This window comes from Excalfactoria chinensis, chromosome 5 (assembly GCF_039878825.1).
Source record: "Excalfactoria chinensis isolate bCotChi1 chromosome 5, bCotChi1.hap2, whole genome shotgun sequence".
NCBI classification, from domain to species: domain Eukaryota; kingdom Metazoa; phylum Chordata; class Aves; order Galliformes; family Phasianidae; genus Excalfactoria; species Excalfactoria chinensis.
In genome coordinates, this window is record NC_092829.1 from 44,245,095 (window position 1) to 44,267,926 (window position 22,832).

At 40.0% G+C, this 22,832-nt stretch overlaps 1 protein-coding gene across 1 annotated transcript in view; it reads left to right on the top strand.

Moving 5' to 3' along the window:
* ABTB2 (ankyrin repeat and BTB domain containing 2) overlaps nt 1-22,832 on the top strand; it is a 129,908-nt gene that overhangs the window by 39,838 nt on the left and 67,238 nt on the right. The gene's annotated exons all lie outside the window — the stretch shown is intronic.

A 22,832-nucleotide genomic window follows, 5' to 3' on the forward strand; every position in this document is an offset into this window, starting at 1 on the left:
TTTTGAAGTCAGCATTTTCCTTTATATTTCCTTTGGGAAAGAAAAATCTAATCTGGTACACTGGTCCCAAAATGTTACTTGCACTTACTCTAGTTCAGCATCTGAGAATAAAAGCTGCTGCTAAACATTGCCCCAGAGCCTCTTTTTGACACAGAAGCTAGTTATTAATCCTTTTTGCCAAGCTTGTTGTGATGTTAAGGTATTCCCCTCCTGCAAAAGTTGGTGTTTCCCTGCCTTCCTCTCCCTTATCAATCTCATTTTTCCATAGCTAGTAGTGGCTTCCCTCTCAGCACAATTACAAACCCGTTGCATTTTGGAGATGTTTCAAGCTATGTACCCTTAGTCTGAGCTGATCTCGGAGACCTTACCAAAGTTGTTCTGTCCTTAAGACTTAAAACTGGGATGCAGCTTTCCTTCTCTTGTAGGCTTCCTTTCTTCACTAAACTCTAACCTTTTCCTAGCTCTTTTCCACATATTGTTTCTGCTTTGTTTTGTTCTTTGTCTCTTCCCTTTTGGGTTCTCTTGCCAATAAAGAGCCCTCGGTGATTGTTTGTGTGAAACATGCTTACTCTAATAACACCTTCATGTGCCTGCCAGCATAAAGAGTAGAGATGATGTGCTTCTATGATTTCAGCCATAGCCGACAAGTGCTTGGTTTTGTACTGTTGGTCCAGTGGTGTGCTATTTTAATCTTCTACTCATTTAATTGGGGAAAAAAAAGATATTTAAAGTGATTTAATGAAAATTGGTTTGTTGGAGATTTCAGATGACTCAGTGTGAAAGGCAGGTCTGTGAAGACGCACAGACACGATGAGTTGAAAGGACAGTAAGCATGATACCTTTCTCGGTTTACATCATTGTCATACACCTAGAAAAATACATGAGGAGCAGCTGTAGCTTAACTGATCTCAACTGCAAATTGGTTTTGATCTATTTATGAGCAAATACACATATACGTATGTATTTTATATTTTGTATATGTATGTTGGTGAGTTTAAAACTTCTCTTGCAATCCTTTATTTCTCAACAGATTTGCCTTGCCTTACTGTGTCTCAGGGTAGCAGTACTGCTGTTGGAATATTTTCTCTGCTCTTTTCACTGCCTAGCAGTGTCTCAGTTCTGCCATAAAGAGGTGTCTTTAAAAATTCTAGCAGTGTCTATGTTTAGATGCTCACATCTATGCATGTTTCCTGTCAGCAGATGGTTGGGACAGCAGATGAATGCTCCTTGCGTCTTGTGATTTTTGGAACAATCACAGCAGTCTTTCAGCATTACAGTGGCAGTATGGATCATAACAGCAATTTGTTAGGTCCTATTTTGTCAAATTGGCTATGAAAATGCATATGCATATGTGTACTGTATTGATAACAGAAACAAAAGAACATGATAAATGTGGAGCATGGCCAAGCATAGCCCCCAGATGTAGAGGAGACGTGCAAGACTGAAGAACAGGATGGGGCATAGTTCTGGTGGTTGTCCTCTGGTCTGTAATGAGAATTGTCCCTAGCCATGCAGTTTGAATAAGGATGTAGCTGTGGCTCTGTCGCTCTACTTGCACTATCTATGCCTAACAACATATGGCCTAGTACTCATGTCAAAGGCTTGAGCTATGACTGGAAGCTGTCAAGGAAAAGAGAATGTGCTGCCTTTGGTGAAAACATGAAAACTATAAAACTGTGGTGATTAACCTAGGAACAACTCCTCACATTTTTGGGAACTGAAAATGAGGTCTTAAGGAACCAACAGAAGTTTCTCTGGTTTTCTGTAAAGTCATGTGTTTTTTGTACCCCTGCTTAAATCTTACTTTGTATACCTTGGAATAGTTTGACCACCACCCCCTTTTGGGCATATATATATGACTGATAATAGTCATATAGTAATAGTAAATTATATATGTATACATAAGGCATAACATTACCCAACCTAATTTACTATCCTAATTTATCTCCCCTCACACACCCCCCTCTCCCTTGGAATACCTATTAATCATAGGCTAATATGTTATTTGCTCAGAACGCATGTGGTTATAGATTATATACACAACAGCTTGCTTAGAATACACTTAATAAATTGTGTTGGTGCATGTGATCTGTGCCAGTAAAGTGCACCATAGTCAGTATCTTCTTGCCGGGTGAAAGAAGCCAGGGACAACAATGATTTCCTAAAATGTTAGTTCCCATTTTAAGAGGCCACTCAATTGTGTTCATGTATAACACATATGTATCTTGATCATGAAAACGCTAAGATACAATGTTACTCAACTTTAATACTGACTTAGAGCTGAGGAAGAATTACACAGATAATTTTGAGGGAGTGACTCATTTATAGATAGACAAAAAGACGTGGCTATATAGCTATAAATAGGCTATTATCTTCAAGTAGCTCATAGGGAAGTTAATGCTGGGAGTCAGACAGTCAGATACATTATAAGTTATTAAAAGTTAACTCTGTCTTATAAGATTCACCACAGCTCAGCTGGGCTTGCAGCCTTGCTTTGCTGAACTTCCTGAACAAACTGAAACTGCCTTGGTGTACATACTGAGACCTTTTCTTGAAAGTCATTTTATCCTAAGGTTTAATGTTAGAGCTCTCTTGTAACTTTATTCAGTAGCAGTCATGGACTCAGGTGCTGGGAAAATTTGGTTCTTTTCAAATGAGTGTCATGGAGTGTATTTGTGTTGTGGTCCCTGTTTTGATATGAGAATAGCAGAATTTGACCCAGGACGAGAGAAATGTGTGGAGTCCATCCATCTAGACATGGGAGGGATACAGGAAAGCTATTGGGAGTAAAAACACAATAGCAAGGAAGAATGGAGAAAAGATGAGAACCAGTTTTTAACCTATAGGGCCTGGCTACCTAACAGGTAAAGACTTGGAATTTTCCAAGTTGCTACTTCTCAGAAATGCAGTGGTGATTGCAGAGCCCCATGTAGTCCTGAGGAAAGAATTATCCATCCCTGCAAAGCCCTTCAGATGCCGTCTTGTTGCAGACTATAAGTCAAGATTTGTTCTTAATAGTTACAATAAGCTGTGGTCACATGCAGGATTTTAGTTATGGGTTTGTCCCACCTGTAAGGCTAATCAGAGCTATAGTAGAGTTAAACATCTGTTGTGAATTAAGCTGCTTTGTGCAGGCCAGCACTCTGAGTTTTACTTCTTTTTTTTTGTTATTTCTCCTAACTGTGTATGCACTTCTGTTTGTTGATGGTAAGCGCCTTCCACAGTATGTATCTCTGAAATGCAGTGTCAGCACAAAAGCCACTCTAGGATAGAAGGATAAGATTTAAAAACAAAAACAACACAAAAATACCCCACAAAAAATCATGTGTAGGCAGGAAGCATCTTCAAAGGTATGCTATGCAGAGCGTCCTTAAGACCTAACTCCCCTGATCAGTGAAGCGAGCATGGAATCAGCCAATTTTTCTGGTCAGTTCACAATGTCTTTCTGAAGTTTCTGTCAGGATCCTTGAAAGATGTGCTGGATGTGGACTACCTCGTGTGTTTACTGTTGGTTTCTGATAAAAACAGCAGTAAGTACTAGTGCTTCAGCTGCTGTCAGCGCCTCATCTGATGTTTGGCTTCTGTCTGCAGGAGTCTGATGGCCTACATAATTAAGCCAGTTCAGCTTTATGTACTGGGGTGCTAGCCAGCACGATTTATGTATTTATATCATATTGCCAGTGTCCTTTCTAGCAGACCGGTCTATCATGACTGGTGGTGCTCCCTTGGAGGGTTAATTTTTTCCTCACTTTCTGAGCAGAAGGGAGTAAACCTTCGCCTCCTTATTCTTTTGTCCCTTCTCTATTGCCCGTGTTAATTTAATTTGACAGCCTGGCGAATAGGATTTGTCAAATACTGTAACCTTAAGCAATGCAGATATTGAAAACTGTGCTTTAAATTTATATAATCCAGATGTGAGAACCAATAAAATAGTGTGATGAAATAAAATGTCAGGCTTTGTTGGGAGAGAAAGGGAGAAATAGTGTTTGCTGTTTATTTCTCCAAATGGCATGAAGTACAGAGCAGGGTTCAGTCAGTGATATTAGCCTCCAATAATAGAAGTATTATTTGTCATCGCAGTGCTGTGGTGGGTGTTAGTGAGTTGCAGGGTTTTTAAATCAGTCATATTTATAAGACTCGTTTAGTAAAAACAGGTTATGCTTGGGCAGTGAAAAGGCTACTCTTGCTAAGTTGCTGAAATGATCTGCTGCTCAAACTTGTAGTGACTAATTGCACAGACCCTGTAGTATTGTGTGTGAAATTGATTACCTTACTCTTCTCTTCAAGCGGTGCATTACATTAATGGGAAGATGTTTTTTGTCTTAGTAGTCTTAATATAAAAGCAATGGATGTAATGATTTTAGATCTGCTGGAGTTACCCAGGTGGATTAAAGTAAAGAACTCCTAAAAAGTAGCTGAAAGAGTGAAAGCTTGTAAGCATCTGCTCCACGTGTCCAAAATGAGTAAGCTGCAGCATCCTGTGTAGGAATTTTACTACTACAAAATTACATTCACAAGCTATGTATCTAAAACAAAACATAAAATGACAAATTATGTGTATAGAACAATCTCTGTTCCTACAGTGTTTCTTCTCTTCTGTGTTGGAAGAGATTGAAATATAATAGTTAAAATAATGTTTGGTTCAATCTCTTCGCTCTCTGGTTACCATTCTTTGGCAGAGGGGAAGAAATACTAACAATATTTTTCAAGTAATTTATTCCCCAAAAGTGAAATTCCTTGTTAGCTCAAAAATGGGCGTTAGAATTAGTATTCATCAAATTCAGAGCATAGGCCTAATATGTAGGACAAAAAGTTAGAAAATTTAAAGCATTTCAGTTTGATATTTACACTTTTATTTGTGTATTTTACTGCACTTAATATAAAAGCTGAAGAAACTTGCAATCAAAATCGCAATTTTTCATTTTTAATAAATATTCAGATAGTAAGACAAAGAAATCATGCATATAACTCAGATAATATGTGATCTCAACACCAATATTGGCTAACTTGATTTGACAGTTCCATACTGTTGTGATATGATAACATGAAATAGGACTGTTCATAGATTTATTTCAGTTCTGTTCCATCCGAATTAGGTGTCCAGAAATAGATTAGAAACTGAATTGTATTTAAGCATCACCCTGAATTCCATTCTGAGAAAGAACACTTTTCCTCTTTAACTAGAGCTAGACTGAATCCAGACCATCTCTGGCTTTGATTACGCAAAATCAAAACATATATAATCAGATCTTATGAAACAAACCCAACCACTGGCTTTGTGCACCTCTGATTTCCTTAAGTCGAAAGCTGTAGGAAAAAAAAAACCTCAAACATTATACTGGGATCTATTTATTTATTTATTTCCTTAAAGTGTGAGATATAAGCAAATGTATGCATCAGAGTTTTTCTTTATTCCCGAGACTTCAAATTAGAACTGCTGTGGGATGCAGCTCCTAATGTCACCTCAGTTAATGAAACAATTGCACACACGGGAGCCTTGTATATTATAGACCGAGTCATATGAAGCTAGAGAATTACTTAGGAGGCTGAGATGCAGCAAACCTTAACTATTACTGCATTTTCCATTGACACAATTCTTTGTCTCAATACAGAACAACCTGTTATTCTGTATCTGTAATGTAAGAGTTTGACTGCTTACGTTCTGAAGGGAAGCTTATTATTTTAAGCTGATGAGCCCAATAGGTATGCTTGTGGAAGATCATCTTTAGGCTGATATAAGGGTAAAATGTTATTTTTATCATCGTGCAAATGTTGGAATGCCAGTTTGGGCCAACTCTGTAGTTTCTGCCAGAATATCCTGGTAATCCACCTTTTCCAAGCTGTGCTTTTGGGTACACTTTGTATGCAGCTAACTTAGACATTCAAGATGATGTTATTATTAAAAGGGCAAAAATTGAACAGACGAAATTGTGCAGCTCTGAATATTTTCCAAGAGATGTATTCTGCATCTTGGACTTTCAACAACCGCTGTATTTCAGAGAGAGGATTCTCCCTGCTGAGTTATTTTGTCCAAAGTCTTGTGTATGCCATCAAAGAGAGATTTCTGCATCAGTCACAGCTAATTTGGATGGAGACAACACTGCTGAAAGATGTCAGGGAAGACAGATCCATTCTGAAGATCTTATGTTTTTTAAACAATGCAGTATCTGTCTGGATTGTAGCTCTTTGAAACTTTAGTATAACCAAGTGCGAAGACATAAGTAATAGAAGTTCCATTTAACAAACTCAATCCTGTTTAGTTGATCATATGATCTAGCCTCTTGGGTTTGTTTGATTCATTCATTAGCTGTGTAATCCATTTGTTTCTGCTTTGGTTCCATAAATCACGTGCTTGCTGGAGTAGAGAGAATTATTTGAAAGAGTGGAAGAGGCATTAAGTAGAAATAAGAGTATCTGTAAAATGCTCACCCGGTATAGCTGGGGGGAATGAATGCTGGCGTCTCTACAGTATGGAGCTGAAAGACCAGCTAAACCTCAGCTGTTTCCCCTCTTTCTGGCTAATATACTAAACGTGGTACTGGTCTGTTCCCAATAGGGACATACTGCAGCTTCCAAGACTGGCAATAGCTTTCTTCTGTCATGCTCAGCCATGGCTTTGTATGTTTTTACTCCAAATTACAACATGGTTTTAATCTAAACAGACATCAGCTCTCTACGCCAACCACATCAAATATATATTGCAAGGATAACAGAATGGAAGAAAGTAGTGTGGCAGAGTGGCTGTGTGATAGTGTGAGGCAGAGGAGGGGGCTGTGGAGGAAAGGATTGAGCAGAGAATGGACTTCCTAAAGCAAAGCAACTAATGGAAAAAGTGGCGAATGAATAGAGGTATTGTATTCAACTTAGTGAAATGGATTCCCCAGGGATAGGTTAGGTTCCAGGATAAATGAAATCTCCCTTCAAATAGCATTCTACTCTATCCAGATATAGGCATGACAATAACCTGTGAAGAAACGGAATTCAGAGCATTTATCACTTCTATTCTAATTTATTTGTTTTTAAAGGTGTTATTTTACCTATACTGGAAGGGAATATACTGGAAGTGCTATCAGGAAATTCTGTCTTTCTGGAATATACTTTCTTCTAGGATTTCTCAAACGTCTCCTCCATTATTATTATTTCAGTTCCAACTTTTTATACTTAATACTGTTTGGAAGATGTAGGCTTTTTCCACATTCACTGCAGAACGCAAGTCTCCATGGCTTGGTACTTCTCTTTCTTCTAGGGGAACCAGATAGCAAACAAAGTGGACTGAAAGGTCCATCATTTTATTTTATTTTATTTTATTTTGCTGGCTTCTTGGGGTTTCTTGTTGTAAGCATCAGAAAATAAGGGGTGGGGCTTCCCACAGGTAGACTGAAGGGTGTTTGCTTCTTACAACAGGGTTGTAGTTGTTGAATGAGAAGCACTGATGTGACAATGCTACAGAAAGAAAACAGTGTTTTAGAAAGAGAATGTGAACAGAGAATGCTGGTTTAGGAAGCCTTGAAACTATTTGCTTTGTTGTGAGGTCACAAATAAGAGCAGGTGGAGGATATACAAATGCTTAAGAAGGCTGTCAAGAAAACTACTTGAGACTGAGGTGGGAAGAGACAGATGAGACTCCTGCAAGCTGCTCCAAGGCCAGAAAGCTGTACAAAGTTACAGTGCTTTTCCTGTGACATTTTGTTAGGCTCTGCTACTTTGAGAGTTGTGTTCCTTTTTATTTAAGTGAGTGCTGCTGTAGTTAGTCACAGGACAATTTCAGTTTTCATTGCAGCAATGTGTTGGCTTTTAGTTCTTGTGATAGCGATAACAAGTTTAATAACACAGAGTGTAGTCTAGAGATGCAGAAACCTGCAAGAACCTGAATCTTATTTATAATTACAATAAATTCTGTATTATTCCTTTCATCATGATTTTTCAGCTCCTGACTGTGAACAATATTTGCAGTAATGAAATACATGTTAGACAGACAGGGGTACATCAGATGTGTAGCTTGACTGCCTTCTTCAGCCTTGGTGTTTGTTGTCATAGTTCTTCAGAAACTCATGCCATGCTTGCTGCTTGTGGAGGGCTTCTTCTGGGCATTCAATTTCTATTATCAAACATACAGATAGAATCATCTACTTAGGAAGTATGCAGTTGTAACTAATATGGTCATATTGAACTGCGATATTTCTCTTGTTGCTGTGAAGTTTTGTTAACGTTTTGGAAAAGACACATTACAGAAGTAGTCATACGTGAAACAGGCACAGAAAATATTCATTCTTTGAGTGAGCGAGAGCACAGAGGAAAGAAACAAACTGTGTAGAAGGTGTAGAAATGGCTTAAAAAGAATAAAAGTCAAGCTAAGACTTGTTCTCTTTAGTGCATAGTTTTATGCTACAGCTGCTACTTCGTCAGCCAGGCATGCAACAGTTCCACTGCAGAACTCCCTGAGGACTTGCTATTGCTTAGGCTGTCAAGATCAACAACAACACAGCACTGCTGAAAGTATGAACCGCTACTTGAATAGTGCCAACACTTTATTATGTTACAGTTACTAATGAAATAGAAGGATCTTGCCTTCATGTTGGGTTCTTTTTACAAATCTACACCTCTGATTTCCAGGTTTTGAAAAACATATTTACTTGCACTGTGGCTTTTCAGAGATGCTGCATGTTCTCAGTCTCATGCTTTGATGTACTATATTTTGACAGTTGCTTTAAAGCTTAAGTGGATTGGGCTGCTGAGGGTTGTAGATTCAGAGTACATGTTCAGATGGATGGGGATGAAGGAAAGAAGTCAATTGTCATAACAGCATCTGAATCCTGGGAATCAAAATGGTACTCAGTAGCAGAGCCCATGGAAGTGTAGAATTACAGGACGATTAAGTCACTACTTCATAAATTAAAAAAATCTCTGAAATTGCTTGGGTTTATTTTATAGAGCAACAAAAATGAAGTAAAGTCAAGACTCGGGTAAATGCTGAATTTCGACACAATTCTCACTCTGACTCTCTCACCTTGTGGCCATGGGTAGAATGTTTTGTTCCCAGTCTGTAAAACAGGTTATGTGCTTACCGTCCTTTGTCAGAGAGGTGATGTGGGAATTAGTTTTCGTTTATGAAGTTCTTTAATGTGCTTTATTTCTTTATGGCTCAGAATGGACTTCAGTCATATGGATTTTCTATGGCTCAGAAAAGACCTCCTCTCCTGTTGTGCTCTCAGCTTTATTCATTTGAACTGCCAGGAAAAAAAAAAAGCTAACAAATTGGCACGAGCTCCAAGGAGAGTAGCAAATGACTCAGGATCTGGCTGGAGGCATTAAATTAACAGTGTAAGATTAAAAAAGATAAATATGTGTAGCTTGGTGAAAGCTGTTTCCCTGGAGCTAATTATGCCATATTATTTTAAAGATGTAAATGTTGATGGATTTGGTTAGTGTGCTCCAGAGAGGTAATTGGCAGAGAATAGAGGAAGCAAAAAGGAATTTCAAGTTGAATACCAAGGGAAGAGGGTTTCCTGACAGTGTATCTCTTGCTCTGTCAAGTAGGTTTGCAGGGGGTGCTGAAAATCCCATTGCTTGGAACATGAAATTCTGCTATGAGAGGAAGAAGTGCTGAACTAGGATAAAGATTGAACCCACTGAGGCTTGTCTGTTTCAATTCTTGTAATTGGAGAGATTCAGATACCATTATTGATACAGCATTATTGTCCAGAAACTCTAATCTGAGAGGAGTGCTGTAGGAAAACACAAACAAGCTTTCTGTATCTTTTACTAAATCTGTAGAACAGTCAGAAAGGTCTAAACCAGCTCAAAACTGAGTACTGAGGAACCACAGCCAAGACAGCTGTAGATATTCTACCTTTTTCTGTTTCATACGCAGCAGAGATGTGAAGACAGCTCCTTGTGCACCCATTGTGGCAGGGATACCCTTGGAGTACCCAAGAAAGCAGCAGTGAGCAGCTTCTACTGGGCCACCCTCCTTGCACAGTGCTGCAATAGTATGAGCCTTTTGAGTTCACAAACACAAAAATACTCCCTGAGGCTTTCAAGGTCCTCCTGATTTGTTATTGTAAGAATAACTTATGGAAGGTTCAGCAACTGCAGTGAAACTTCAGTTCTTAACTCAAATGAAAACAACAGTTCAACTTACGTGTTAATTATGAACATATTCTTTCTTTGTTTCTCCTAGATTGCAGGTGTTCCTATGCTGCAACACATACCAGAGCTGATCTGAATATTTGAGGCAGAGTAGTTGTAGTACATTGGAGTTCCTTGCAGGCAAATGTATCTTGGTAGTCCTAGCGGCATGTGTTAACCCATATTTAGTGTTGTGCTATTGCAATTATTGTGCTTCCAGTCAGACTAACTCATTAGACTTACCACAAGTATCTCTACAATGCTCAACAGTCAGCTAAGCATTTTGCCTGGAAAACAGCATCAGCAAAGATAGCAGAAATAATGGATATTTCTGTCAGTTATTTGAGACTGAGACCTAAAACCAAAATGTCTTTCTTAGATCAGGCAAATTCTGAATTCTGGTCTGTAAACTTAAGGAATAAGTCAAGTTGATCATGGCACTTGGTTTGATCAGAGAACTGGATCAGCTGTCTTTTGTAAGCAAAACGGTGCGTTCAGAAACCTCACGTGAGAAACTACAATTAGGAGTCCCTGATTCTATTGAATGGGGTCAAAATTCTGCTAAGAATATGTTCTGTAGCTTGTTGATGAGTTGCTGCTTTGCTTAACAAGAGGCCTCTTTAACATGCATTCTCAATGAAGTGGAGCAGTCTCCTTCAGGAATTATCAGACATAGGAGATCCATGGACTTGTCAGACTATTCTTTTCACGTTTGCATTTTCTCTACCCTTTCAAAAAATATCTAGGCCTTCTAAAGGCTCCCAGAATACTGCTGTCAACATAAATGGATCCAAAATTTGAAAGCTATCATATTTTGCTTTTACTGATCTCTCTACTTCAGACTTGCTTCTTACAAGAAGAAGGTGCGGTGTAGACCTTGGACAAATTCAAGACAACACAAAAATTCTATATCCAGGAGCAGCTCTGGAAGTGAGGCAGAGGACCTGGCTTGTCTGGACTGTTTTAGCTTTCCTTATCCACACACTGCCACGCGTGCATCAGAATGCGCTCTCTGCATCCCATCAGTAACACGGCTCCAAGGAGAAATGCTGTGATAATAAGTAGTAATGTGTCTGTTTCATTCATTAGATATATTGTGACTTAATGATAACGTTAATTGAATTGGCTGAATAAGTGCTGTTTGGGCATTATGCCAGTGTTGCTGGGAGTTTGTGTGACAAACATGCTTCTGAACGAATGCATCTTACAGTAGGCACCAATTTAGCATCTGTTCTTGGGATTCTCATCATCTTACAACTCTGAAGTGATACATTAAAATAAAGTAAAATTGTATGGTTGCCTGTTCAATGCTCGCCAGCACTGTTTCATGTCACAGTGATGATGACTGGAATTAGCAAGTGATATTCCCTTCCTTGTTGGCATATTCACCACCAGCTAAATTCTTTTTATTTGGTTTTTGGTTGCTGTGTGCTCCCAGCCTTGGCCCAGAGAGATCAGCAGCTCTTACCTCCACCTCTGTCTTTACTTTCTGCCCACTTCAGGGCTCTGACATAAGAGAAATTAGAAGGCAGAAAATATTTGTTTTCTTTCAGGTGTTCCTGACAGCAGATGCTATCAATGTTCCTTTCCATTTATTGGTCCTGTGTGTGATGCCCTGCTTCTCTCTGTAGTTTTCACTTCGGGTGCAGGGCTCAGCCTTTCCCTCCCGTTGTTATATCAGTAAAGGATACGTTAACTTAATTGTCGGTGTTGTTATCCTTAAAAGTTAAGAAAGCTCTCTAGTCTGTGTAAGTGTGCAGTCTGTGTATCTTTTAGCAAAATCTGAGTTCTTTCATTATTTAACCATTATTTTTACTCAAGCATAGGTGTATATATATATACAATGAGATATTTCAATTATTGATGTTGCTTTAGTTGGTTACAATTTACTTGGCCTCAAGACCATGAGAAGACAGAGGGAAGGAGTGGTGTGTCTTTTAAGGTAATCTATTGTATTAGAACACAATTCCCCCTCCTGCCCCCTCCTAAACCCCTTTAGTCAAACTTGGAGCTTCGGCCAGCTGCCTCTAACTACTAGCATATGTCTGAGATGGGGAAAGAGATGCAAGAGGGAATACTCTGAGTACAATAGTATTTCTGCTTTCTCTAATCTAGTGATCAGCTGCTTCAGTTGTAAAGGCAGAAGAATAAAATAAATGATCTGTAAAGGAGCTGCAAATCTGAAGCAGAGAGATTGCCCCATCCATCTAGTGATTTTATAGCAGATTATAGTGACAGTATTTTTCTTCGTGTTTTCACTACAAAGGAGGATCTTGAAATACTTCAGTGATTTGCAGTAGTGATTCAGCAATGGAGTGGGAGTTGAAACTGTGTCTGTAGTGATGAGGAAGGCTTATCATAAATCTAAAACAAGGACCAAGATTTTTTTCTTAATATATTCTTTGAACTCCGGTATCACATTCAATTTTGTATTCAAAGACAAACCACTGCCTGTCAACAAACTGCACTGCTTGTTGCCACCAGACAGAAGCGGTTCTCACTTGAACTTCTTGAAGTGCCTTTGTTGAATCTGCCTTGACGGTGATCTCAATCAGCTGTCAGAGTTTGTGTTTTATTGCTTTTGTCACTAACAGTGCAAAGTACTACCTACAGGCCACCTTACCAGCTTATTTTCCTGCCTCTGTATTTGAAAACTCAGGAATATTCTCCCTGGCTACATCAGGGGAAGACAGATTGCTGTAGAAATAAGAATATTAATAGCTTTAAAATCAAATTACTTTAATGTATGGTATGTGTGCAGTCAGTTCCATTAATTTTTGGTATCATTTTCTGTGTGGGATGTCTGTAACAGCTCTATGACTATTGTAGGAAGTGAAAGGTGTGAAACAATGTCTATAAGGAATAGATATAAATCTTCCAGATTATTGCAATCAAGTCTGAAGTCTACCTTTACTGCAGAATTTAACTTACTGCTTCTGTGCATTCCTTCATTATGTGTAATTTCTGTGCTGCACGGAAACTGACTGAGGCTTTAATTCAAGTCTCATTTTGAACGTGTGCTCTGGTCTCTTCCCACCCCTGTTGTTTTGTTAGCCCTCCAGCCCCTAAAAGAAAAAAAAAAAGAAAAAAAGAAAAAAACAACAATACACACACACACAAAAAAAAAAAACAGAAGAAAATGGACAAAAAATAAAAGAAAAACATAACACTTCAGTTACAAATCTCAGTGAGCAAGTCTTTAGAGCTATGCTAATTGCTTCTGGAAGCTAATTATTGTGTGCTAGTAAACGAACCAGTTAGAAAGAATGTTAAATATATTCGACTTGCAACAACAAGTCTCCTGTCAAAAGGGAGAACACGAACTGCTCCCTAGTTCCATGTGAGATAGCAGCAGCTACAGCCACCAGCTGGCAGGAAGGTGAGAAATAAAGTAATCCAGGAATAGATTTTTAGGCATTATCCAGTCAGCTTTTTCATTGTATGAGCTCCCCATACCACACACTTGGTTGTGTGCTGCTGGTACAGTAAGCAAAGCCTCTTTCCCCTTGCTGCTCCCCCCCCAACCTGTTCCAGACTTCGTGAATGCTGAAACAAAACAGGAATTTGCATGCTGACTCACAGCCATCCCCATTTATTCTGTCCTGGTTGCTTTAATTCCTGCTTTTCCAGCTATAGCAGGATTTCTACAAAGTTTCAGGATCTCAAAATGCATCCACTTGTCCAGGGGGGAGTAATGAAATCCAGAATGTACCAATTCAAAACGTTCCTGATTCCAAACCAGTCTCCTGGGTCATTCAGTGCAAAGAACGCAGTTGAAGAGAGTGAGCTCAGTTCAAAACAAACCTGGAGTTCATTATCAATTTGGGTTGATTTAAGCTTGTGGGATTTTTTATTTATTTATTTTTGTCTGTTTGGTCTTTTTCCCCCCTTGGGACTCTCTGAGGTGAAAGCTGTATCTTTTACTGAAGAGAGAAAGTGTCTCGTGTCAGTGACATGCTGCATGGCTGCTCACATTTCACTGACAAACTCCAGGGCTTTGCAGTCCCAGGAGGAAACTCTTGTTAAGAATAGGGTGCTGGAAATGGTTTCCCAAAAGTCAGAAAGCTTCTTCTACCTCATTGTTTTTAATCATAAAATGAATGTGACAAAATATGAAGTGCATGACTTTGAGATTAAATACACTCCTCCCTTCCCTCTTTTTTGTTGTTTTTTTCCTGCTTCTGTAACTTGCCATGTGAGGTTTTGGCTTTATTGGGCAGATACTGTGCCAAGGTAACAGATGTTGAGATGGTATCAGATATCCACAAAGTTCTCTCTTCTCAAAAGAGCCTGGTCTTGTAAGAGTATAGCTGATACTGAATAGATCTCAGGTGTCAATGGCTGTACTGCATAATTAATTATAACTTTATATGGCAGAGAGAGCAGTGCTGTCTGAGTGTATCAGTGGTAATGAATGGATCTGTTTACTAGGCATCTAGTTTAAATGGTTTTAATCTTTCCACTGGCTTATCATTTTATCCAGGTCTTTTCCATTAATTAATTAGATGATAGTTCATCCTTGTTGCTATTCAAATATCTGTTCCTCCTGAGAAAACTGGTCTCACTAAGCTGACTAAAGAACCAAGGTGTTTCTGAGCACCCATCTATGCAAAAAAGTCATGCTTTCGATCCTCTGGGTGTCAGACACTTCTGCTACCATGAAGTACATATACTGGTGTTTCCACAATATGTCTTAATCTTTACATATATACTGCACATCTGTTTTCAGTGCAGCCTGGCTGAGATAATGTTAGTGTCAGCGAGAAGCAGATGCTGTGGATGTGGCATGCCACCTGCCCTTTGGCTGGAGTGATGGCAGGGAGTTAGGGGTTTCCCCTGCAGGTTTATCCTCAGTGTAAGCTGGAAAACCAGAGGACAGCACTCTTATTCCTGCGGGCATTGGGTGTTCTTCTCAGCCACAGGTTTATGCCAGATCCCTGTGCATGGGGCTGGTGGTAAGATGCAGTCTGCTGATGCAGTGTAATTCTTGCACATGAGCAGCAAGTGACAAACTGTGTACAGAGAGCTTTGACCCTAAACTGTGGCCCTTAGAGTTTAGAAGGTGGGGGTTATCATGGGGTTTGGATTAGGTTGTCTCTCAAAAATGTGATATATCCTTGCTTTAACCTGTCCCTCATCAGACAGTAAATGTATTTTAGATACAACCCAAGCTTTTCTAAGACTGGGAGACAGCTAAAATATTACGTTTACACCTAGGAGCTATGAACCATGTGTTTCCCAGTTGTAACCTAAGGATGTTACTTAATCTTTAGATTCTCCAGGTGCACAGTAGCCATGCAAGTCTCAAGTAAGAGTTTTATTTTCAATACAGAAGGAGATATTTGCATTATTCATGGTGCCAAATGTAATGTGGTAAATGGTATTTCTGTTTTCATTCAGGTGAGTTATTTGCCTCTCAAAAGCGTAACAAGTAGTAAGTTGGGTTTTTTCCCCCTCTGCTGATGACACTTTATCCTCTTTCTTTATACCTTTCTTTATCTATTCCTAATTCTGTACAGAAATGTGTACTGAACATCAGATAGATTTTTAATACTCAGGCTTTCTGCATGGGTTCTGACATTCTAAGCGGTTGCTTTTGAAGACCTATATGTTGATTTACTGTATAGGAATAATCTTACCTTAAACATTTACTTTTTATCAAGAATAAAGGCGTAAGAACTGTAAAGAAAAGTTCTTGTTGAAAATTGGAGTGTGAATCATAAATTACTTCTAAGGATATCTTAGTTTTCATTGTTTCTAGCAAGTGCTGCGTAGTCAAATTTTGATCTGATTTAAAACCCTGGTGAGCCTTTGATGTAATGCAAGGCTTACTTTGCCAGCCTTTCACCATTTCCTCCTGCCATTACAACCCAGACTCTCAGTCTCTTCAAGAGGAGCAAATAGTTCACTGGGAAATTTACTTAGTTTCCTCAGGGTTTTCCTGTGCTGTGTCATGCAAGTAAGGGAGAAAGGAACACCAGCCATTAAAAGCAAGTCTGATATGTTAATTCACCCCTAGCTGTTCTGGAAGCATAGTGCTGGCTGGCTGAATGCCCAATGAGTGAGGAGAGATGGGCAGGTGTATCTTTACACCTCCTCCCCACCTAACAGTGCTTTTAGGGAGATTCTCCAATTTTGAGAGGCAAGAAAAGTGCATCTTTAGCTTACCCTCATTTTGGATTTTTAGGGTAAGAGGTTGCTAAAGCTTTAACAAGCATACTTGCAGACAGCAGAATGTACTGCATAGTGCAACCACTACCTATGCTTTTTTGCAAAGCCTTTCATTTACTAGAAGAGTGTGTGAGCCGTAGTCTCATTTTGCTCATTCTGAGGTTGGTATGTAATTTGTGTAAGTTCATGGCATCACAGCATCCTGTTGTACATGTGAGGAAAAGCAGGTCTTTTATACCCGTGTTAAACATGAGCCTTCATTTCTCAAGCACTGCTGTTAGGTAGTCTTGTTGTTACAGTGGTCTGTCTTAAATGCGGTGATCTTTCTGCAATTAGCATGCTGCATAAATACATCTGTGGTTCCATTTTGGATAGGTTAGGCAACATGTTTAGTAGTGCAGTGTGCTCTGCTGTTGCAGTGGAGAAGGGACCATCAGTGGATTAGCTAAGCATGGCAGCACCATGTTAAAACATAAGCTGTTCTACACTGTAAGCAGGACCATCACAAGTTCCCCACCAAATCCAAAGCTTGCTTCGGGACTCTGTTGCTGTATATCAAGTCCCACAGTACAAAGCAGTGTTTTCTCTCCCAAAGAGCTCTTGGTGTCAGCTGAGCTCTGATACCCAGCTCTGACAACCACAGAAGAGGATAGTAAAGAAGTAGGTTGAGTAAAGATTGAGAGGAGAAGAGGGGGGCTGCATATACGGAAAAGCAGAATTCAGGGTGCTTGTTTGGGCAAAATAACTGAACTAATTGTTGTCAGTAGAAGTTAGTCTTGCTTTTTTCCAGGGTATGTCCCTAGCTGGTGTATGCCCCATGATCTTACCAGTGCTTGTATTGTAGAAATGCAGTCAGTAACTTTAATCAATCTCTAGCTTGCACTGCAAGCTCTCACTGGACTGTTGTATAAAGTGTAACAATTTGGGATTTATTTGCTTTTATAGCTTCTGGATATGGCCTTTCCTGTAGGACCCCCCGTGACTCTTGAATGTTCAAATACGAAAGCCTGAGGCCTCAGGGGCTGCTGATCACACTAGCCTTATAGTGTGGGCTAACAGTGGTAGAGTATGTATGTGATTTTGCTTGTAAAAAGAAGTGGAGCATGTTTTTTGGAGAATATTTCCTCTCTGCCTCCCCTCAGTGCATACAGATGTTATTTTAGAGAAAAACTGTGCAGCTATGCTGGTTTGTAGAAATCAGGCTGTACTGTTTACTAAAACCTTCTTCTGTGTCTCTTGCATTTGTCCATCTATATACTCCTGTAACTTAGGGCTGTTCTTATAGGTTCCACGATGAGATTTATTTTCTGGGGCTTACTGGAAACATTATCAGAGAAAAATAAACACCATAGAGAACTCATAGCTGGTGACCTAGCTACGTTGTGTTTTTTCTGCCTGTTTTTTATTATGCTTGTGGTTTTCACTAGATTTGCTTCAGCTGTGATTTATTTTAATGTTGTACTCTGGCTCTGGCATTTGCAGTTTAAGTGTGTACGTTCCTTGTGTTTTGTTGAATGTTACTGCTTTTCTGTTCCCCGAGTCGTGGGATAATTTTGAGGTGACATCCAGGCCTTTGTCTTTCCTTGGTATGGGCCTGGTTGGGCAGGTCTTGTTCAGAGCTGGATTCCAAGGGGCCTAAGTAGGGTGTCTGGGCTTTTACTTATCCTAATAAGTAACTTTTTGGTGGTGCTCAAAAGTATCCAAGAAGATCTTTAAAGCTTTTGTATTTACTTTATTATGTATAAGGTCTGGGCCAGCATCACAGAATCAAAGGGGTCTGAAGGGACCTCTGGCTATCACCTAGTTAAAGCCCCCTTCTAAAGCCGATTCCCTAGAGTGACTGCACAGGAAGGTGTCCAGGAAGGTTTTGAAGAACTCCAGAGAAGGAGACTCCACCACCTCTCTGGGCTGCCTGTTCCATTGATCTGTTATCCTCAAAGTAAGAAACTTTCTTTCATGTTTGTATGGAACTTTCTGTGTTCCAGTTTGTGCCCATTGTCCCTTGTCCTGGGGTGAAAGTGGAGCAAGATTTCTCCATAGATTTTTAGGTTTTTCTGGTTTGCAGGGGCAGCAAAACACAACTACTTCAGAGCCCCGGATATCCTTCATGTTCTGTTGTTAGATGTGTCTGCTAGGGGCTTCCATAATGCCAGTAATGTTGGCTTTTTCTAGCTCTCAATCTATGAGCTCAGAGCTGCTGCCTGCAAGACCTGTAGTCTAACACTGTGTGTATTGTTTGGGCAGGAACTTCTCATTTGATTACCATATGATTCACAGGCATGCTGTGATACTGGCTGATGTCATGTGTCCTGCTCCCACGCCCACAGAGCTCATACAAATCCTGTGCTTATATTTACTTTGCTTGTTTTGTAGTGAAAAGAGTGGCTGCAAACCTCAGTTGTGGAAAACAAGTGTGGTCAACTACAGCAAGGTTTTCTGGCTTTCCTTCCTCTCTTCCTTTCATGTGCATATGCTTTGAGAACACAGCCTTGTCTTCCCTTCCTGCGTTGGGACCTCATTATGCTGTATCCTCTCTCTGTTCTCTCTCTCGTAGCTGCTAATGCAAAACCAGTTATTAATATAAGCTTTGAGAGTGTTCTGTAACTTGCTGCAATCTCATCTACGAAACTTGTGCAAAAGATGCTGTCCCTCACTGCCAGTGCTTCAAAAGCACACATGCAGCCATTTAGCACTGCAGTGCTAAGCAGGCAGATGTCAAATTGGTGACATAGTCTATTTGTTTAAACAGCCCGTGCTACTCTTGTATCCAAGCTTAACAGCTTTATCCTCAGTCATTCCTATGTAGCAGGGAAGTGCAGTGTTTCACAGAATCAAATATTGCCTGCCAAGCCCTGTTATCTTGGAGCTTGAGCTTTGTACATATTGCCTGCTTGTCAGATGGGATCCTACTTCTTATCTTCAGTAAGCCAGTTGGCTGTCATTTAGGGCAACTTTAAACTGAAGCTATAGCCTTGGGAATGATATTGGTGCAATCAGCACAAGTCATGTGGCCACAAACCGTAAGTCTGCTACTGGTGGGGCTCTGGGTACAGTCAGTGTCATCCATCACAGCTCCAAGAGTCTTTCAGCTGCTGGCCAACTTCCATGTCTAATTCTGGATTCACTGTCAAATGTAAAGAATATTGGTGTAAATAGCAGGATGCCTCATCGGAAATGAGCAGCATGATTAGGATGGGCTATCATCTGCTACATCAGCCAGAGACTACCCGTAAGGAGATCCAGGCTTAGAGCTCCAGTAATGGACTTTAGGACAAGGCTCATGTACAGATTTACTGGCCTTACCTTGCCTAATGTGAACTCTCATTGGAATTTTATGGTTTTCTTATTTACGATGAAACTCCGTGTACCCATTTAGACCTTTTTATTCTTTGCAAGGATCTGTATTCAAGTATAAGCACAGAGAAGCTAAGTTTTAAAGCAGAAAAATGTAACTGGTGAGCCACAAAAAACTGGGAAAGAATTAAGGGTGTGAATAACACTTTTCTCTACTTTCTGTTAAGCTTCAGTTTGATACAATCTATTTAGTTAAATACAGCAAGCACTTTTTCATCAGGAGGGTTTCCCTCAATGCTTTTGAAGCTGTACCACTTTATTTTAGCAGTCTGATGTGGTATTACCAGCTGACTTTCAGGTAGACTTTTGTTGTCTTAAGGAACTTGAAGGGAGCCACTCATATTGGGGTTTGTTATTCAGAAGATACAAGGAGATCTCCAAGAAACAGTTTCACTCCTAGTTTCTGTATAAATAGGCCTGAACCGCACAACTCCTACCCGCTATGGCTTAGTTGGTGAAAGATTGTTTACCAACATAATTTGGCTTTTCTGTGTTTAATGTGTAGCAGAGACATTTTTTATTGGAGCTGATGTAGTGAGTTGAGTGTGGTAGCAAGTGGAATACACAGTTGTGACACTTGCACTGCCAGTGTGTGGCGTCTTGGGAAAGTGACAGGTTAAATACAAAGCCTCCAAAGTAAAGCATCATGAAAGAAAGACTGACATTCCTTGTGCCAAGCTGAGGAAGACTGACATCTATTCTGTCCTCCTCCTAAATATTTGCTATGGGAGAGTCACCAGTAATTGTTGGAATGTAAAGGAGGTGTTACAATTTTTTAAGTAACTGTGATTATTGTTATTATTTTGTGGGAAGGAGACATAACTTGACAGAGTATTGATCTCTTTCTGTTGTAGGAAATATGATGATTAAAATGTTACTGATATTTTGAAACACTACAGATATGAAAATAGCTGCAAGGACTTTCTTCTTGCCATTCCCTCAACCTTGGCTTCCAGTGGTATGAGCTGCAGCTAGTGCTTGTTCTTTTATTTTCCTTCTATTCGTTTACAGATAGCAATCCAGATGTTATACGTGGCAGGCTAAGCTGGTTGCGATGTTAGGCTGTAAAACAAATTAACAGTAAGAAAGTTATTTCAGACTATTTTATGTGGTGTGATTTATGGGTGTTCCAAAGTCACTCTGTTTCCATCATGCAGGATCAGACAGATGATGCTGAATAAGAATATGAACAAGGGATGTTTATTTAAAAAAAAACCAAAACAAAACAGATGACTGCAAGAGCACAATTGCTTTCGAGTTGGATGGGAGAATATATGAATGTTGAAAAGAGATTAGAGGCATTAGGGTGAGCCAAGATGTTGTGCTTTTTATAAGAGCAAGGAGAGGAAATTCATCCATTTCAGAGTCTGGCTGTGAGCCTGCCAGCCCTTAGTCATGGCCTTGTGAAAGGCAGCAGAGAGGCTGTACTGACCACTTGCTTGCCTTTTATTCTTGGAAGGAATGGGCTTGGAATAATTTAAAAAAATAATAATAAAAAAAAATAAAAATCAGTCTCTCTTACATGATGAAACAATCCATTTTATTTTGGCTATTATTTGAGAAAAGATGGCTCTGCCTGTCACAAACTGGGATGCAGTTCAGACTTGCTGTGCCAGGGAGCCCCAGGGGGAAAGGCCTATAGGCCCCAGCTGGCCTCATGTCACTGCCATCAGCTGAAGCTGCTCAGGGCCAGGTAGATTATGTAGTGTATAACTGCAAGGGAAGAAATAACTTTCATTTAAAGATGACAACCTAGCTCATGAATAAAGTAATGTGTAGAATAATAAGTGAGTGGTGCTAGGCAGTTTCGGTAGGGATTGGCTTCATGAAGGAGGTGACAGTGGAACACCTGAGCATAGCTCAGCCAAGTTTTTGTTGATGCCATCCAGTGAAGCATTGCTGGAAAAAGGCCTTTTCATCTGCTAAGAAGCTCTGTGGATCACATGCTTCCAGCTGGAAGCCCTGTGGGTTCATTACTTGCTGCAAAGTTGCAGTAAATGATCCTCTCTGGAGCCTCTGCTGTCTGAGTACCTGCAGGAACCTACTCCCCTGTGGGACACACTGGGACTTTTACTTAATCCACCCATGGCCCTCCTTCCAGGGTTCTCATTTTCCTTTCTCTATTTAACCTGACTCATCCATTTCCAAAGTAGTACAAATATGAAGCAGAAAAAGTCATTGGTCAGAAGCTGCTTCATAAATCTACAGAGAGTATCCTTCCATGTTAGGTGCCTTTGAATATATGAATATATAATAATAATGTCCATAGTATTCCCCATTTCAAAGGTGGGGGGATGTCTCCCTGAAAGTCCCTCTGAGCCAAAGACCCCCTTGGGGTTATGATCTGAGAAGTCCAACACCCTGCTGCTGTGCCTGGAATAATAACATCCTTCCATAGCTCACTTTGTGGCACACCCAGCCTCGTGCTCCTGCAGGACTGGGCATTTCAAACACAGTGAAGCTTTGTGTAAATCGTGGTGTGATGATGGCTGCTGAAGCTGTGTCTTTTAGTCTAACCACAATGGATTTTTTTCTCTAGTCACATGCCGGCAATGAGAATTTCCCTTGTGTGTAACTGGTGACATTACAGATGCATTGCCTGCTGCCATTGCTTGCCCAGACTTGCCTTTCATCTTCTGTCAGCCTACTAAAGGCCAGGAGAGCACTGAGGGGTTTTAGCCTTATCTCCCGGCTTATTGTAAAATGACTTATTTGTTGAATAAGTGGTTTTGGAAATGTTTTCAATCAGTATGAAAAGGCGGTGCTTTCATCAGGCCATAAACGTTACCACAAGCACAGAGGCAATGTTCAGCTACAGTGCCCACATGGTGGATCTGGCCAGAGGGCTTCTGGGATGATGGTGCCTGTTTGCTGAAGGTGGTCTTGCTGTTTGGGTTGTTTTTTCTAAGAATGCTTTCTGGAGAAACAGTGGAGTTATGAAGTAGATTTGAGGCTGATACACAATGCTGTGTTTTATATAAAGCACTGAACTGGCACTTGGCTTTTAGTCTCAGGGGACTGTGAATTCGGTGTTTATAACAATAGGATCTCACCTCTGTAAAGACTGCTCTGAGAGCTTTTGTCTGCCATACTGCTTCCTTCCTCTGCCTCTTAGAGCATTTTCCAGGCATCTCTGAGGCCTCATAAGTGGGAAGCAGTATTGTTAACTGTTTAGCAGA